Source organism: Ambystoma mexicanum, chromosome 4q (genome assembly GCF_040938575.1).
Source record: "Ambystoma mexicanum isolate Mex_15411 chromosome 4q, UKY_AmexF1_1, whole genome shotgun sequence".
NCBI classification, from domain to species: Eukaryota; Metazoa; Chordata; class Amphibia; order Caudata; family Ambystomatidae; genus Ambystoma; species Ambystoma mexicanum.
This window is the reverse complement of record NC_090928.1, coordinates 1319436539-1319456651: the sequence shown is the minus strand read 5'-3', so window position 1 is coordinate 1319456651 and position 20113 is coordinate 1319436539. Positions and strand designations below refer to the sequence as shown.

General features: G+C 47.5%; 1 pseudogene; it reads right to left on the bottom strand.

Moving 5' to 3' along the window:
• Positions 1-20113, bottom strand: part of LOC138468443 (zinc finger protein 271-like) — a 629016-nt pseudogene that overhangs the window by 532735 nt on the left and 76168 nt on the right.

The following is a 20113-nucleotide window of genomic DNA, read 5'->3' as shown; positions in this document are numbered from 1 at the left end:
TGAGTGGGGGCCTGGTGGAGGGTGCCCCTGGTGGCTGGGGGGTGGGGGTGGTGGGAGACATGAGTGGGGGCATGGTGGAGGGTGCCCCTGGTGGCTGGGGGGTGGGGGTGGTGGGAGACATGGGTGGGGGCCTGCTGGCAGGTGCCCCACAGTGCTGGGGGGTGGGGGTGGTGGGGGACATGAGTTGGACATGGGTGGGGGCCTGCTGGCAGGTGCCCCACAGTGCTGGGGGGTGGGGGTGCAAGGGGACATGAGTTGGTGTTCATTAGTTCAAGGAGACATGTGCCTTTGCTGGGGGGCATGCCCATGTTGGGTGGGCTGCCTGCGGGACATGACCAGGGATGCAGGGTAGTCCCCTGTGGTGTGGGCTGCCTGCAGGGGCCGTGGAGGGTGTACAGGGTACACCTGGGAGGACCAACACTGTCAAATCACATGTGGGACTCCCCGGCACCCCTGAAATACACGTACCGTGCATAAATCGCGTGTAAAACTTCCCGCGCACCCCTGAAATACACGCGCCCAGGCTATTCGCGTGTGGAACTTCACGCGCACCCCTGAAATACACGCGCCCAGGCTATTCGCGTGTGGAACTTCCCGCGCACCCCTGAAATACACGCGCCCAGGCTATTCGCGTGTGGAACTCCCCGCGCACCCCTGAAATACACGCGTCCAGGCTATTCGCGTGTGGAACTTCCCGCGCACCCCTGAAATACACGCGCCCAGGCTATTCGCGTGTGGAACTCCCCGCGCACCCCTGAAATACACGCGCCCAGGCTATTCGCGTGTGGAACTTCCCGCGCACCCCTGAAATACACGCGCCCAGGCTATTCGCGTGTGGAACTTTCCGCGCACCCCTTAAATACACGCGCCCAGGCTATTCGCGTGTGGAACTTCCCGCGCACCCCTGGAATACACGTAGCCTGCTCCCCCAGGCCCGATCGCGTGAGGAACTTCACGCGAACCCCTGTAATACACGTAGCCCGCTACCCCAGGCCTGATCGCGTGAGGAACTTCACGCGAACCCCTGTAATACATGTAGCCCGCTCCCCCAGGCCCGATCGCGTGTGAAACTTCACGCGAACCCCTGAAATACATGTAGCACGCTCCCCCAGGCCCGATCGCGTGAGGAACTTCACGCGAACCCCTGTAATACACGTAGCCCGCTCCCCCAGACCCGATCGCGTGTGAAACTTCACGCGAACCCCTGAAATACACGTAGCACGCTCCCCCAGGCCCGATCGCGTGAGAAACTTCACGCGAACCCCTGAAATACACGTAGCCCGCTCCCCCAGGCCCGATCGCGTGAATAACTTCACACGAACCCCTGTGATGCACGTACCCTGCTGAAATCGCGTGTTAGACTTCCCGCGCACCCCGGTATACACGCACACGTATTTTTTGTCAGCGGGTGTCCGTGTTTGTGGGTACCCCTTTGCACGTCATTTTTCCTGGAGGGCCACAGTATGGGACATTCATCATGGCAGTATATAGGTGCTATTTGTTGGCGCACCTTTTGGCGCACATTTCTTACAGCCGCAGAGACGCTACCGCCTGCTTTCTTGTGGCGGTCGTGTTTGTGCCTGTGCGCTGGTTTGAGCGTACGCTTTTTTCCCCTATTCTATTCCATGAATACGTGTTGTAGGCGAGCGTGTGGGCGTTCCGCGCACTTGTGCCCTGTACTTCCCCCGTGACGCCCACGTTTTGGCAAGTTGTTCCCCATTCCGAGTGTTACGCCTGTGTTCCGCCTACTTTTGTTGCGTGCGCCGCGCTATGTGCGAATTTCGCTGTGGCCTGTGCGATTTTCGCTGTGACCTGGCGCACGCTGTTAGATGGCCTGTGCGCCAACGTGCGCCGCGCACTATTTTATCGCACATCCGCTGGTTTTCTCGCGCACGGCCTTCCATGAATCGACGTGCGCTGCTTTTCGTGCGATTTTCGCACTTGCACTGCGATTTTCGCTATTCCACTGCGATTCGCACGTTTTTGCCCACTTGCGCCGCGCTAATTATTCCATGAATCGGCCTGTCAGTGTCTCCTATTTAAGCATTACTAACATTACCCTATAAGTGGAGAGCAACACTGCAACATCATTTACTTAGCTTACAAGGGATAATGGGTATGGACTATTCCTGGGATTAACCGTCCATAGTATCAGGGCACCGGATATTCAGGCAGGAGAATGCTTTTCACACAATCTGCATCATTTCCTTGTGTTCAGAGTTCCTTTAGGCATAGACCTTCACACATTATATGGTAACTCGCTTCTATACAAAAGCAGTTTCACTGAGCACTTGTGTAATCCTCCACAATGATAGAAGGGTGGTCATAACATTCTTAAAATGCACATCATATGTTGAGGCATTTAAATATGCCTTGCTTGCAAAGCATTGTGGGTCTGCAAATATCCCAGTGAGGGTTTACTGCTACAACCCCTCACTTTTTACAGTGCTCTACCAACTAGTATTGGAGGCAAGCACAGGGGCCGGGGAAGGGTATGGGTGAAAGCATCACTCCTTGCCGGTGATGAACAAAGCAGCACATTTCAAAAACAAGTTGGCCGTTTCGGCAGAACACTGAAGGAAATGTGTTGCATGTTTTCTACGTATTACAATTTTTATTTTACATAAATAAACATGAACATGAATAATTCAATAAACACATAGCCAATCAATTCAATGTAAATAATCAACATATCACGACCAATTTAAAAATACACATCAATGTACTAAAAATAGAACCGGTTGAAGAAGAAGAAAAAGAGGAAAGAAAAAAGAGAAAAAAAAAAAAAAAAAAGGGGAAAGAGAAAGGAAAAAAGAGAGCAAATGCAGGAAATAAGGACTAAGAATACTAATTGCATGAACCATACAACAAATGCAATAATAAAACAATCAATGCACATCCTATAGATGTCATACAGCACAACAGTGTACAAGGATATGTATATATTGTCCCAGATCAAAGTTCTGCTTTATTCATAGGCATCAAGAAAGCAGCCCCAAATGTTCCAAAACTTGTCAATGTCATCAGTGAGTTTGTAAATAGCTCTTTCATATGTTGAAATTGTAAGAAGCTCCTCCACCCAATCATCAATGTTGAAAGAATTACTCGATTTCCAGGACCTCAAAATGAATTTTTTAGCAATCATACATGCACGTAGCAGCCAAACTTTCTTTCCAAAGTCAATTTCCTCCAGAAGAGAATCATTGCCTAAAATCAATAATGAGGCATTCATGGGGATTGCAATGTTTAAGACCAAACTTAATCTCTCACACACCTTTTCCCAGAACTGCATCATTTTAGGTTGCATGTTTTCTAAAGGATAGGAAATTCTAGTACCCGACAACAGCACCTTCTTTTTTCTTTCTATGCTCAGCTGCTGAGTTCTTTTCAATATAACCATGTGCTCTGTATCGACTATCATCTCCCTCCATCTTATAAAATTCATAACAAAGAATTACAGAAGAGGGATCCATAGTAACAGAAGAAGTCACTCAATCAGTTGCAATTAACTTAAAAAGCATATGTGTGATTTTCTTCAACATGGCTCCATAACAAGCCTCAGTAAGGCTCTTGTTTAATTTTATCTAAACTGTGGTGCGTCAGGGTGGGCAAAACTATACACTTTATTATGTGCACTGTCATTTCACTACCTAGGTCAGATTTTACTCCCTACTTGGAGTCAAATGATTTTTCAGGGAGTAAAACAAGTAATTAGCTTTGCCAGTAGGGATACCGTCTGCTTATTAAAAGATGTTATTTCCCCATAAAATTTCTTTTGAGAAAGGGCATTAATATTATTAGAGTTGCTTCCTTCCTATGCCACTGCTCTACTGGTCACTAATTTGAAAAAATATCAGTGGAGCTTTGTGGGATGAAGCAATGATATGTTAATTTTTCTTGTTTTTGTTAGGCATATTTTTCTTTTTTAGGGAGTAAAAATGCATGATGCATATGTCTCTTAGCTCTAAGGCTGGTGTTATCACTACCCAAAGGAGAACGTAATGTGGACAGTAAGCAGAGGCACAGGAATTTTGGATCACCATATTCTAAGGTGCAGTTTGTTTGTTTGTTTATTTATTTGTATGGTGCACCCAACCCAAAGGTATCTGGGCGCCTTTAACAAAGAAGTTACAAGTATACTTTCAGCTTAGTTACAGTGGAGGACAATATACAGGATGTACAGAAATATACAACAATATACAATACGTACTATGATTTATACAAGGTGAGAGATTATCCATAAAATACAGTGAATTATACAGTGGTTGCAAATATACAACAGACACAGTGAATAGTACAGGATAAATGAGCAAATGTATACACATAGTACAGGTGCAGAATAGAGAGATGACGAGGTAATGAGACAGTTATCCTGATGCTATTATCACCCTTATACTCATCATAAGAAACATGTTCTTCTGACCCTTGAATTACTTCATTAAAGTTGCACTTGAACTCCTTTCAGCATGTTTTGGACACATTGCTTTTAATTGCCATTAATCCATTGGCAAATGTATTCTGTCTGAGTTTCTTGACAGCTACATCAGTTATGACAAGAGATATGTGTGTGTTGTAATACAAATGAGTGATTTTTCCAGTGGCATAAAACATACAGGGCCTCATTACAACTTGGGACGGTGTCCCGGTGTAAATCCGGCAGAATACCGCCCAAATAAATTACTGTTACCGTCACTTGACATATGCCCGGCCCAACTTATAAAAGACGCTGCCAGAGAACTATCCCATTTATTACCAAATTGATCAACGCCTCTTTTGCCACAGGTACCATCCCTGCCAACCTCAAACAGTCTTGGGTGCTACCGCTCCTTAAGAAACCATCATTAGACCCACTCATCCCCACCAATTACCAACCCATCACCACGGTGCCATTCCTACTCAAAATTCTAGGCAAAGCTGCCCACATTCAAATTCAAAAACACCTCAAACTCCTTGCTAATAAACAATCTGGCTTCCGCCCGTTACATGGAATAGAAACAGCCCTTATTGATTTAAAGACCCAAATTGACGAGCTGAGGGACAAAGGGAAGTCAGTACTTCTGCTCCTACTTGATCTTTCAGCTGTGTTTGATCTGGTCAACCACAATGTCCTCTGCCGACACCTTAACTCTGCTGCCCACTTCTCCCCGGAAGCTATCAAATGGATTAGGTCCTTCCTTAGTGAAAGAACAATGAGAGTCTTCTCTCCCTCGGCAGCTGCTGACCCTGTGCCCATTCTCTGCGGGGTCCCTCAAGGATCCTGCGTCTCACCAACTCTCTATAATATCTTCACCAAACCATTGTTCGATGATCTGGACAATATGGGTGTCACCTACATGAACTACGCAGATGACACCCAGATTCTCCTCCCGCTTTCTGGGGATCACAGCAAGGACACGGGGTTGGTAAACAAAGTATATCTTATCATCCAAGCTTGGATGGCCACTCACGGCCTCTGCTTGAACGATGATAAGACAGAGCTGATAATTCTGGGCTCACAAGCCAACATCAAAAAACTAGGGCAAGAATTCTCCTCCTTCAACATTGATGGGAACATCATTAAAGTCTCCAATGAGGTAAAAACCCTTGGCTTCTACTTGGACTCCACACTGTCCTTTGATAAACAGATCAAATCACTGACCTCCTCCACGGCTTACACATGTAAGCTTCTAAGAGCGGGAAAGCCATTCCTCTCTGACGAGAGCTGCTTGATCCTGGCCAGAGCCTTAATACTCTCCAGAATCGACTATTGCAATGCTCTCTACAGTGGTGCTACCAAAACAACTATCCACAAGCTCCAGACCCTCCAAAACAATGCCTTAAGTGCAGCCCTTGGCATAAATAGATTAACTGACATCTCCCCTCTGAGACGCCACCATAAATGGTTATCAACAGCTAACAAAATACAGCTGAAATTGTTATCTTTGACCCACAAAGCTCTCAACCACGTGGCACCCACGTATCTGATAGCTAAACTCCAGAGAAGAATCACTCATAGACCCACTAGAACTGGCAATGCTAATTGTCTGACTATACCCAAATACAAGCTTACCACCATTGGTGGTAATAGCTTCCTGGTAAAGGCAGCTAAATGTTGGAATTCACTGCCTCACAACCTGAGAGCTGCCCAACCCTACTCACATTTCAGATTTTTTTTTATAAAACATATCATCACTACAGACCCATACCCTTGACCCACTATGATTTGCCTGCCACTAGGGCCTAACTTAGAGCCTAGTGATTCACTGAGTCATTACATGCTTGTGTGTACCATAGCATACTGGCGCTATTCAAGCATCAGTAAAGGGATTGCCCTCTGTATTAACTTATTCCACTGTTGTATATTGGTTTCACTCTGACAGCTCTGTATCCATGCAACTTCTGTATTTAAGCAATTGTATCTTTGTAACTATGTAAGCCTTGCATCTTCATTCTGCTGCGCCCTCTTACCCTCGGGTCTGGTGCGCATAACAAATAAATAAACAAACAAACAAACTTGGTCCCGAGCAATTTCCACCGGATTACAACTGGTGGTGGCAATTGTAAAGACTGGAGGGGGGGTCTGTACATCTGCTATCTATATGGTAGAGGAGCGGCACAGAGGACCCCAGCCAAGATTCTCTATTACGGTAGCAATGGACGAGCAATCAAGGCCTAGCTTCTCAGGAGGTGATGCAGGCTGGTTCTTAAGTACAGTGTGGTCCCCAAGCCCCCACAAAGGAATGTCTACACACTGTATTGGTTAGAACACAGTCTTTATATAATTAATATTTAAGGTTATATACACTATCACAATAACTCACTTTGTGCTCAGGAAAATCAACAATGGAAAATACATACAGTTCTAAAGTGGTACCACAAATATTATTAGATCTCATTAAAAACCATCAACAGTAATGTAAAAATGTCACACAGATCAAATAGAAGGAAACCAACAATAGAGAGAGGAAGAAAAGCAAGATGGTCGAAGCAATAGGCAGATTACTGAGTCAGCTACCTAACCACAGTTCTGTGTGGAGATCCCCCCACCTGGGTTACCTGTAAAATAAAGATATCTAGCACAAACCCAGTCCATATATTGATCACTAGTCTTATTCTCTCCTATAATGTTTTTACCCCCCATATGTACCTGGTGGAGCAGAGTTCTTCGAAGAAGCGTCGATGGATCCTTCTTGAGTGACTCCCTTTAAAGCAGGAGTCACGGATCGTCGAGAGGCGTCGAAGAAGGTGAACTCGCCGTCAACGGCGTCTATGGGAAGTTTGGGGGTGCGCAGGCCACGGTGTCGATCCAGTCGGTGCTCGTCAACAACGTCCTGCGAGGATGAGGTATGCAGGACACCTCGGCGGTTGAGTGTTCAGGACCGCAAAGAGTTTTGGAAGCACGGTGCCCAACAAGGGTGTCAAGTCGTCGAAGTCTTTGTGGTCTCTGGGTGGCAGGAAACCCACCGGCGGATTCTCCTCGGCACGTTGGTCGTCCTCGACTTTCTACGGCAGGAATAAAGTGGTCGATGGTGCGGACAAGGCAGTCCTTCGATTCAAATGTTCTTAGGCAAAGGAACGTGCGGATCCGGTCGTCGGCGGCACAGCGTCAAGTGGTCCCCACGTCTGGGCAACACAACTTCGACGGGCCTCCAGCGGTTACACAAACCTGCGAACCCTGGTCGACGGCAATGGACTTCGACGGCGGCGATGTCCGGGATCTTCACTTCGTTCTCCTTAGCAGTCCCAGTCTCCGGTCAGCAGCCTTTTCGAGGGTATGACTTCCAGGGCGCTTCGGCGAAGGTTAGCGGTGCTCGATGGTCCCTCGGAGCTCGGGAAGAGGGTGCATAACCAGGTCTTCTCTTGGATCAGTCTCGACGGCTTTTGGCTTTCGGATTTCAGCGAAGGGAGACAGCAGTCAACCTTCTTCTTCAGGCACGGCTTTGAGGTTAAGCATCAGTTTCAAATTCAGCTTCTGAACAATTTCCAGTAGTGAGAGGTCCCCAGATATACTATTCTGCCTCTCATCCACAATGCTGGCACACACTCAGCAGCCAATCATACAGAAGGGCATTCATGCAGTCAGTCAGCCAATCAGACACACAGTGCATTCAGGCCACACTCCTCCCTCTCAGACACTCACAACAAGGAATGTGGATTGGGACAAGTACCCAGCCATTCAGCACTACACACTGCATTCAGGTCAGTTTCGGGCAGGGCTGTCTCAGTCTTTGTATCTCATGCCAGAAACCCAACAACCACAACAAGAAGTGCATATTGGTCACACACTCCATTCACCCAGGTCTCACCCACAGGGTGTACCCACAACATACAGTCACTGGAAAGGCTCCAGGCAGTCTGCCTTGGCCTTCACATATATGGAACTTCCACCCAGCAGCTAGTCAGGGGGAAGGGACAGGGGCAGGGCTTCCCAGAACTTTGGGAAAAACAAGGTAACAGGCAATAGAAAGCAAGAGGCCACAGGGGCCATCTTGTTTCCTATCAGGAATCAACTGATTCCAATGGCAGGGCCTGGGTATCCCAAAATGGAGGATAATCAGAGCACCTGTCAAATTCAGCATAGAGCTGCCACCAGCCTATACCCTGCTCTGTGAGCCACCCACAGGTACCCAAAAACATACACTAGGGGCACAGGGTCGTACCCCCACCCATGGGTGCCATAAGGGTATCCCATGGGTCTGTACACCAAACCAAAAACAGGAAGAGCTGCACTGCCAGGAATCCCAACTGGACTCCTGGGCATAAAACAATATAGAACACCAATGAAAAAGGACTACAGGACAAGGACAGGGAGGCCCTGTCCCTCCAATGCATTTTCAGCATCACAGCGATGTAATTTCCCATTCATATGTGGCTTTTTTGGCAGAATTACCGCAGCCGGAAAATATGATGATTTCAGCTTTGAGTTGTAGAATTTACCTCCAGGATTTTGCTAAAGGCAAATCCTCCACTCTATGCCCGAAATCGTAATTTGGCGTGGTGGTAAAGTTGGCAGTAATGAAGTTACCTCCAACTTTACCACTTACCACCACACACGTAATTAGGCCGACATTTTTCTCTGCGCAGAAGTACGTTTGCAAGGTACTGTGGCAGATAGCGAAGTCTTGGACTGGTTGAATCGTTTTCTGTATAATGACATATGACATATTTTATTTTTGCCTATGTGTTTTTGAAAAAGTTGTGTAAGATTTTAAAAGAATAGCAGTGGCTGGGAAGAGCACATTCCTTTCCAAACTCTCTTCTGCGATGGTAGCTCACAAAGTGGCTTACCTCATTAGTCAGTTGTGCACATGGAAAATAATGTGCGCACAACAGCCAACCGGTTCTGCACATAGAGAAAAAAAATTAGAGGGAACATGTGGAGTCTACCATCTTCTGCATGTTAAGGCCAGTGACGAGTGGAAGACCGCTTTCCGAAAGCCTTACGGCCATTTTGAATACTGGGTGATGCCATTCGGCCTTGGTAAGGCTCCAGCCGTCTTCCAATGCTTCATCGACCGACTCTTCTCTGATCTACTCTTTCATTCAGTCAAAGTTTATCTTGATGATATTCTGGTCTTCTCCACTTCCGAACAAACACATCAGGCTCAACTCACTGAGGTTCTTCCACACCTGAGGAGACATAGCCTATTAGTCAAACCAGAGAAGTGCATCTTCCAGGACACAACTGTACCTTATATAGGATACATCCAATCCTATCAAGGTATCTGCATGGATCCGTGTAAGACTACCTACCACGTTACTCAAATGGCCTACTCCTTCCTCAGTAAAGGGCATCCAAAGGTTCTTGGGTCTCGCCAACTTTTATTGTAAATTCATCCATGGTTTCTTGAAAATCATCCTCCCTATCACTAACCTTCTCAAGAAGAATGTGCCTATGACTGGTGGGCCCGTGCCAGTAGCAGGCCTTTGCATCCCTCCCTCCCCGCACCCGTTCCTGGTTCCCCAGCCCGCCTCCCGACCCGCCCTCCCTCCCTCCCATTGGTGCATCCGAGTTTCGTGTCGAGTCTACCGACTCGCGAGGCCCCCACCGGCTCCTTTCTAACCCCTCGGAGCGCGGTGAGTGTGCCCCCAGCAGCACCCTCCTGGTGTTTTTTTCCCCCCAGCCCTATGACTGGTGGGCCCGTGCCCAGTAGCAGGCCTTTGCATCCCTCCCTCCCCGCACCCGTTCCTGGTTCCCCAGCCCGCCTCCCGACCCGCCCTCCCTCCCTCCCATTGGTGCATCCGAGCTTCGTGTCGAGTCTACCGACTCGCGAGGCCCCCACCGGCTCCTTTCTAACCCCTCGGAGCGCGGTGAGTGTGTCCCCAGCAGCACCCTCCTGGTGTTTTTTTCCCCCCAGCCCTATGACTGGTGGGCCCGTGCCCAGTAGCAGGCCTTTGCATCCCTCCCTCCCCGCACCCGTTCCTGGTTCCCCAGCCCGCCTCCCGACCCGCCCTCCCTCCCTCCCATTGGTGCATCCGAGTTTCGTGTCGAGTCTACCGACTCGCGAGGCCCCCACCGGCTCCTTTCTAACCCCTCGGAGAGCGGTGAGTGTGCCCCCAGCAGCACCCTCCTGGTGTTTTTTTCCCCCCAGCCCTATGACTGGTGGGCCCGTGCCCAGTAGCAGGCCTTTGCATCCCTCCCTCCCCGCACCCGTTCCTGGTTCCCCAGCCCGCCTCCCGACCCGCCCTCCCTCCCTCCCATTGGTGCATCCGAGTTTCGTGTCGAGTCTACCGACTCGCGAGCCCCCACCGGCTCCTTTCTAACCCCTCGGAGCGCGGTGAGTGTGCCCCCAGCAGCACCCTCCTGGTGTTTTTTTCCCCCCAGCCCTATGACTGGTGGGCCCGTGCCCAGTAGCAGGCCTTTGCATCCCTCCCTCCCCGCACCCGTTCCTGGTTCCCCAGCCCGCCTCCCGACCCGCCCTCCCTCCCTCCCATTGGTGCATCCGAGTTTCGTGTCGAGTCTACCGACTCGCGAGGCCCCCACCGGCTCCTTTCTAACCCCTCGGAGCGCGGTGAGTGTGCCCCCAGCAGCACCCTCCTGGTGTTTTTTTCCCCCCAGCCCTATGACTGGTGGGCCCGTGCCCAGTAGCAGGCCTTTGCATCCCTCCCTCCCCGCACCCGTTCCTGGTTCCCCAGCCCGCCCTCCCTCCCTCCCTCCCATTGGTGCACCCACTCTTCATCACCGGTCCTCCCAGGGCAGCCCTCTGCCTGGCAGTCCCCAGCGGCTAAGGGCCCCGAGGCCAAGGGCGACTCCAACAGAGGCGACTCCAGGAAGTGTCTGCAGGTGTCAGCAGGAGAAGCCAAGGAAGCCAGCAGCCAACAGACACCAACAAAAACCGTGAGTGTGGCATGGGTGGGGAATAGAGCAATCACTCTACTCCAGAAAACCCCTGCCACTCTATCTTACCTATCAATAACATAGAGTGCTATAATACTTGCATGTCCACTCTTTATAGAACTGTGAATGTTAGCATGTCCACTCTTAGACAGAAGCGCCAAATCTAGACAGAAATGTGACTGTTAGCATGTGCCACACTTAGATGGAATTTCAGAAATGTGACTGTTAGCATTTGCCACACCTAGATGGAATTCTCAAGCTAGGTTTGCGCAAAATCTAGGCAGTAATATGATTGTTGGCATGTGCCACACTTAGACGGAATTCTCAAACTTAGCCCGCGTTGCATCTAGATAGAAATATGATTGTTAGCAAATACCACACCTAGATGGAATTTCAGAAATGTGATTGTTAGCATATGTGACTCTGAGCATGCACCTCACTTAGAATTATAAACCTGGCCTGCGCGGCATCTAGATAGAAATGTGACTGTTAGCAAGTACCGGACCTAGATGGAATCCCACAATTGCAAGGACAGCAATGCCAACTAACCAACCAGCTAACAATTCCATCCATCTGCATACACCTCTAAAACTATAACCAAACACAACCACAAGCCTTAAACGCTGCAATCCGCACAAACTTCACAACAATGCAACAACAAAACAAACCACACATAGACTTGCACAACAGCACACGACGACTACGGACCATAAAACACCCCAAGCCCAGCCGACTGAACCACCGGGCTGAGGCTGCCAACAGCACATCACTGCTCTCTTGCACTTTTCCAGCTTATTCCTACTAACCCACCCCCTCTCCTCCCCTTTTCAGAGCCGCCAGAGCGCCAGGGGACCACTTCGGTGGTGATAGTGCGCGGTACAAATGACCTTTAACATTAACATTAACATTAACATTAACATTAACATTCAGGTGGAGTAAGGAGACAGAAGAAGCCTTCCAGCTACACAAGGACAGCTTTTGTACAGCTCCCTGCCATCTTGTTACAACCTAATCACTCCCCGTCATCATCTTAGCTGATGCTTCAGCAGCTGCCGTGGGAGCAGTACTCAAGCAAGAGGTGAAGTGTTCTGAACATCCCATAGCATCCCAATCTAAGACCTTGAATTCCAGTGAATGCAACTACTCTGTTATTGAGCGGGAATTGCTGGTAATAAATCTTGCTTGTGAGGAGTGGTGTCATCCTCTTCAAGGGGCCCGTCATTCTTTTTAGGTGTGGCCTGACAAGAAACAAATCTGCATTCTTCAACAAATGGAGTGACGCAATGCTAGAAAAGCCTGCTGGTCTCACTACTTTGCTCAATTAGACTTCTCCATCACTTTCATTCCTGGGAGCCTAAATACCATGGCCAATGGCCAACCTTGATGTTTTCAGAAGGAAGACGCACCTTTACCACCCCTTGAGACATTTTTTCCCAGGAATACTTTTGTATTTGCTGCTTCTTCTTTTCTACAAGAGGTCAAAGAAGCATCAGCTACCATGAACTGCCCTTCCTATCAGATGTTTCCTCTTACGGAGAAGCAAGGTCCATGGTTTTATCAAGACCGACTTCTCACAACTCCTTCACTTCAGCAAGGGGTCATGGCATGGTGCCACGATAAAAAGGCGGCTGGTCACAAGGGTTATGCCACTACATTTGCAGGCATTTCTGGTGGTCTTCTATCTGCAAAGATGTCAGGAAGTACGTTGGTACTTGTCCCCTATGTGCTCAGTCCAAATATGGTACCGGGAAACCAATAGGATATTTGGAACAGGGTCCTACTCACTCTACCTTGGAGTCGAATGTCCACAGGTCTCAGTGGGCCCATGTCAGCTGTGAGTAGCTCATGCTAGTGGAAGACTACAGGGCGGCATGTCTCAGAGGCTCCATGCCGGCTGTGAGTAGCTCATGCTAGTGGAAGACTACAGGGCGGGATGTCTCAGTGGCTCCATATCAGCTGTGAGTAGCTCATGATAGTGGAAGACTACAGGGCGGGATGTCTTGGTGGCTCAGTGTCAGCTGTGAGTAGCGCATGCTAGTGGAAGGCTACAGGGCGGGATGTCTCAGTGGCTCCATGTCAGCTGTGAGTAGCGCATGCTAGTGGAAGGCTACAGGGCGGGATGTCTCGGTGGCTCCATGTCAGCTGTGAGTAGCGCATGCTAGTGGAAGGCTACAGGGCGGGATGTCTCGGTGGCTCCATGTCAGCTGTGAGTAGCGCATGCTAGTGGAAGACTACAGGGCGGGATGTCTCGGTGGCTCGATGTCAGCTGTGAGTAGCGAATGCTAGTGGAAGACTACAGGGCGGGATGTCTCGGTGGCTCCATGTCAGCTGTGAGTAGCGCATGCTAGTGGAAGACTACAGGGCGGGATGTCTTGGTGGCTCCATGTTGGCTGTGAGTAGCTCATGCTAGTGGAAGGCTACAGGGCGGGATGTCTCAGGATGTCTCAGTGGCTCCATGTTAGTGGAACTTCCAACTGACATCGATGAAGCGGGGCCTACTCTATCATGTTGTGAGACAGTGGACTGAATTTATATTAAAAATACAATGGGCCTCATTATGAGTCCGGCGGTAACCGCAGCAGTAAAACCACCTGGTTACCGCCGGACTCGTATTACCATTCCGCCTCTGTGATTCCTGGAATTACCGGGGCATTACAACCCCGGTTTTCCGGGAATCACGGAGGCGGAATGGTGTTAATCCCCATTCCCATTGAGTCCTATAGGACTCAATGGGAATGGGGATCATGGAAACACCGGCAGCCTCTCGTGATGCTGCCGGTGTTTCCTCGTCCGGCTGCAGGCGGGCGGTGTTAAACCCGCCAGGTCAGACCTGGCGGGAACATCACCTCCCGCCTGCAGTAGTTGTGATCACCCGGCATGGAAACAACGGTGGCGGCGGGTTTACCGCCACCGTTGTTTCCATACCGGGCGATTTGTAATGAGGCCCAATGTTTTTAAAAATGTAAGGTTATTACTAAAAAGAAATAAAGTGAACAAAGCAGGAAAAGTCAATATTGAGGTTGATTAAAAAAAAACTTTATTAAATATAAAACAAAGTCCAACTAAATACAAATGACACCTGCGCTGATGATACAGCACTACTTTAAAAGGCACCTTTAATTACAGTGTTGATGTACACTACCACAGTGAGAGCAGCATTTATACTCATTGCTTTTATTTCTAGCTGGAAATGCTCATCCTGACAAGCAATTCAACAGAGATAAAGCACATGCAAAATGATGGCCTTGACCAGGTATGGAACTGCAAATGCACTGCTCCTCTCATCAAGGCAACATCTGGTCCAATGCCATGCACCGAGCACCTAGGAGCGAAAAACACTGCTCCCCTCATCAAGGCGACATCTGGACCAATGTCATGTACCCAGAAACTAGACAAGAAAACACTGCTCCCCTCATCAAGGCGACATCTGGACCAATGCCATGCACCGAGCACCTAGGAGCGAAAAACACTGCTCCCCTCATCTAGGCGACATCTGGACCAATGTCATGTACCCAGAAACTAGACAAGAAAACACTGCTTCCCTCATCAAGGCGACATCTGGACCAATGTCATGTACCCAGAAACTAGACAAGAAAACATTGCCCCCCTCATCAAGCGACATCTGGTCCAATGCCATGCACCGAGCACCTAGGAGCAAAAAACACTGCTCCCCTCATCAAGGCGACATCTGGACCAATGTCATGTACCCAGAAACTAGACAAGAAAACACTGCTCCCCTCATCAATGCGACATCTGGACCAATGTCATGTACCCAGAAACTAGACAAGAAAACATTGCCCCCCTCAATTTCTGAATCACAATTCCATTTTCCTGGGTTCTTTCACAAATGTAAAAAAAACATTTTGCAAATGCCAAAGAGCGTTAACTCACAAGATGTGTAGTCTAGCACATTATGACATTGTTTGACAGGATGCAGACACCTACATATTTGTGAACTATATTTTTTAAATAATCTGTTAATTAGGAATAACATTGCTGCATTGAATCCTATTCCCTTCACTTCAGTGCAATTAAACGTCGCTGTTGACGTGAAGGGACATGATCAATCCACCTCTCCTCAAAGACAGTCCAGTTTTCATCCTGTCACTGTTGAGAATATTTGAGCATTGATGAGAAATGTCGCTGTAGCAGCTAAAAGCATGGCCGAGGAAATTGCTCCGTTTTTCACCTCCTTTGTTAATAAATCATTGGAACAAGGAGTAGTGCCTTTAATGCTTAAACACACTACACTGACCCCTCTTATGAAAAAGTCCAACTTGGATCCCCTGGTTCTCCAGAATTATCATCCCATCGCTGGTATTCCCTGGCCAGGGAAAATATTAGAGAAGGTGGTGACTCAACAGCTACAGCTGTTTGTTGAAGAGGAATCACTTCTGGATCACTTGCAGTCTGGATTCCGTCCAAAATTTGGTACGGGGACGGCGTTGTTAATAGTCTATGATCAGCTGTTGAAGGTGGCTGATCAAGGCAAGCTCTCACTTTTAGTGATTCTTGACCTGTCAGCCGCCTTTTATACGGTTAAAAATGAGATTCTTCTGGAAAGACTGAGGACGATTGGAAGAGTTTCAGAGCAGGACATTCGGTGGTTTAGGTCATTTTTGGAGAAGCGTCGACAATGTGTTAGACTGTGTGCCTTAACATGAGCCCCAGTTTGGTGGATTGTGGGGTTCCACAGGGGTCTTCCTCCCTCCACTCCTTTTTAACTTGCATCTCCGATTGGTCATGTAAACTCTGAGATGTCATGGAATCAGCTTCCAGTCCTATGCCTACAATACTCAGATTTTCATTACAATTGACAAGGTTAGGGAAACCTTTGTCAAGATTAATGAATGTCTTCAGGAGATTAGTCAGTGGATGTCTTCTAATGAACTGCAATTGAATGCCACCAAAACAGAGTTTATTCTGTTTGGCCCTGAATATCTTACGGCTACTATAAAAATAATCTACAACTCCCTATGCTATTGGGAGTTGAACTTACATTTTCCACCAGAGTTAAAAACCTTGGCTGCATCTGGAAGAACAACTTGGGTAGTGAAAGCCAGGTTGGAGCCAAGGTGAAGGCTATTTTTTACTCCCTGAGGCTTCTACAGCAAACTCTTCCTTACATTCCGAACGAAGATCATGCACAGGTCGTGGGAGCACTTACAAATGCCCACTTGGACTATTGTAATAGTCAACTGGTGGGCATTCCAAAAAAACAACTTAGGAGACTGCAAAGAGCGCAGAATGCAGCGGTTAGGTTGATCTACGATTAAATAAAACCTCTCATGTCTCTCCTTCTCGCCGGCTTCTTCACTGGTTATTAGTTGAAGACCGGATAACATTTTAAATAGCTTGTCTGGTCTTTAAATGTCTGGATAACATGGCACCGGATTACCTTAAGGATAAGCTTAGGTATTACCAACCGTCCAGATGTCTACATTCAAGTGACCAAGCACTGTTAATTATCACCTCATCCACATTTGTGTCTAGAGGGGATAGAAGATTCTCGATGTATGGTCCTAGACTATAGAACAGCCAAGCCAGGGAAATTAGAAACTTAGATTCCCTGCTTAAGTTCCAAAAAGCTCTAAAAACGTTCTTGTTTAAATAAAATTCTAGTCATTAGGGACTGGTTATAGCCTCATTTTTGTTCAGAATGTGTCTATGAATACAACTCTTGCAATCTGCTCTAGTAAAAAATCGTCTAAGCCATTATACGGTTTGGTCATCAAAATCATAAGAATAATTCTAAACTTGCATGTAGTTAGTGGCTATAAACACCATTCCAAGTATTTGCCAATGGTCGACAAGTCGTTCTTCCTTCTTTATTTGGCAAAGCTTTGTGGGAGGCAAGAAAGAAAGCTGCAGACGATCATATATAGCTCAGCAAATGGCGCAAAATGTGTCAGGTGACATTATACATGTTAATGACAAATAGTGCACCTTATTAAGGACAATTAATGGTCGTTTCAAGAGTGATATCTCGGGGAAATATGCATTTATGAGTTTGTCAGGGAGATCAACAATAGACTATATATGTATCCCACGAAGCTCCTGCAAATGTATTAAGGAGTTTAATGTCAGAACTGATTTACTCACCGACCACTGTGCGGTACCCTTAGGATTGGGGGGATTATGACCCCTGCAGCAGGATTTGTAGCCCCATTTACCAACATGGTAGTCTCTGGGAATAAAAGAAGAATTAGCTGGGACACCAACCCCTTCACTGCCAGGCTATTATGCAAGTCTATGCAAAAATGACAAGCACACAAGAGACAGTCACAGGCAATTACAGTGGGGCTTTGTCTGTTTTATTGGCTGAGGACACTGACCCGGAATTGGCTCTGCAGTGTCACCATCAGCATATGTTGAGCAGTGCAAGGACCATGGGGGTAGGAGAACGGCTAGGTGGTTCAACAAGGAATGCAAGGAAACCAAAGACACCTCGTGTTAGGGAGAATTCTCATAAATGGCTGATTTCAGCTTACCTACTGAGTCCCTCAGCAGCTTTGCTGGATTTCTAGGATTTATTTTTTTCACCTGGTAAGAGTGTGAGCCTTTTTTTCCACTCTTACATGTGTTTTGCTATGTGTATTTCTACTTTCTGTGTGATCTTGGGCACTGGACCCTCACCTACTCCAGAGCCCCATATTTTTCATGTGTTACACAGCACTTTCAGTGCAGTGACACAGGGTTGTCTTTTAGACTTCCCACCGACTCCATTTTCTGGGGCTGACTACAGTCCCCCAGAAAGGGGTAAAGTTGCCATTAACTTTACCTTAGTCACTTTAAACCACAGACCCAGTACACCCCATCTTACATGGATTATTAGAAAGGGTTAACTCTTATCCCTTTTTGTCTGTACCTCTTTGAGCCTTGTTTCACTCCCTTTACATTAAGACTTGGCTGGTGGCAGTGGTATCTACCCTAACTTTTCTACCGCAATTATCTTATATAAACGTGGTAATGTTTTAGGCTATTACATTAGCCTCAAACATAAACCTGCTTGACCAAATACATTTTATTTTGGCTCCGTCCGAGGTTATTCGCTATTTCTTTTTGTTAAAATCTTTCTCATGTTTTACTATGCACGCAAAACCAGGTTTGGGTCCTTTGTTCATCGCTTTTTCGCCGGCTTCCACACGGCTTCCTTTAGGCATCTGAGTGTCTGGGTAGGCAGGATGTGAGTTGGGGGTTTTAGGACCCCTGCCATGGGTTCCCTTGGTAACCCAAGTCGCACTCCTATCTGATTGGCTAGGGGGACTGGCCTTGCCAGGCCAGCCACCCTGCTATGTGATTGACAGCCAGGCTGTATGAACGGGGGAAAACTGCATAAAAAGCAGGTCTCTGGGACTGGAAGAGCAGAGTCGCCACTGGAATGAAAGAACCAACGAGGAACTGGAAGAAGAGGACCCCTACAAGGACTGAACTGCCCGGTGAAGCCCTGCTGCAGGTCCGAATCTCCAGAATCCTACGACAGAGAAGATCCTCCAGGAAACTTCTTCCCTTGAGCTGGTGGGACCAACCAGTTCACTCAAACTGCAAGCCATGACCCCTCCTCTGGTCTAATTCGCTGTACAGAGCTACAACTCTTTACCCCCTCTGTCACCCCTTCCAACATTTCCAAACTAGATCATGAATATGCCTCTTTTATCATCGATGGCAATAACATTGCAGTCTCAAAAGAGGTAAAAACCCTAGGTTTTTACCTGGACGCTACGATGTCTTTTAATAAACAACTGAAATCCCTGGCCTCCACTACAGCCTACACATGTAAGCTGATCAGAGCTGGCAAGGCCTTCCTATCTAACGACAGCTGCATCATATTGTCCAGAGCATTAATTCTTTCCAGATTAGACTACTGTAATGCTCTCTACAGTGGTGCTAACAAATCCAGTATCCAAATATTACAAATTTTACAAAACAACACTCTCAGAGCCGCTCTAGGAATCAACAAAAGAGTGCACATGACTGAAATTAGACGCCAATACAAATAAATGTCTACCCGAAATAAAATACAACTGAAAATCACCTCACTGACACACAAAGCATTACACAATGCTGCCCCCAGCTACCTCATCAACAAACTGTCTAGAAGAATCTCCAGCAGGCCCACCAGAGCTGCCAACACAAATTGCCTGCTGGTACCAAGATTCAAATCCTCCAAAATTGGAGGCAACAACGTCCCCGTGAAGGCTGCCAAACTCTGGAACTCATTGCCACACGAGTTGAGAGCTGATCAACCTTACCCACTTTTCAGAAAGAACCTTATCACCTACCTTAACCTGACGAAGACTAGTCACAATTCTATCCACTGCACCTTAGTACACTTTACCCTCTAGACTGTAAACTATGTTTATGACTGTATATTTCGATGTAAATATCCTTCCATTTAAATATACCTCCCGCATATTCCGTGCCCCTCCTCCCAACATTGCAAACTTTGTATACCACTGTACACCATGATGTAAATAACTTTTCTTGTATCTATTTCTGGCACATGCTGAGCCTTACCTACTTTGTATTGTACATGTCAATTTATACTGTTTCCCACTATGTAACCGTGTAAGCCTAGCATAACATTTGCAGCGCCCTGCTGCTTCCGGGCCTGGTGCACATTATAAATTCAATAAACAAACAAACAAACAAACAGTGGCCCGGATAACCAGGAAGGTCGGATCCTGCTTGGGTTTTAAGGAGTGCACCTTTTATTCGTTGCTTGGCGCTGATGCTGGTTTCTTATCTGGGTAGTGCAGGACCCTCCAGTCTTCCTACTTCTGATCAGTCCGACAG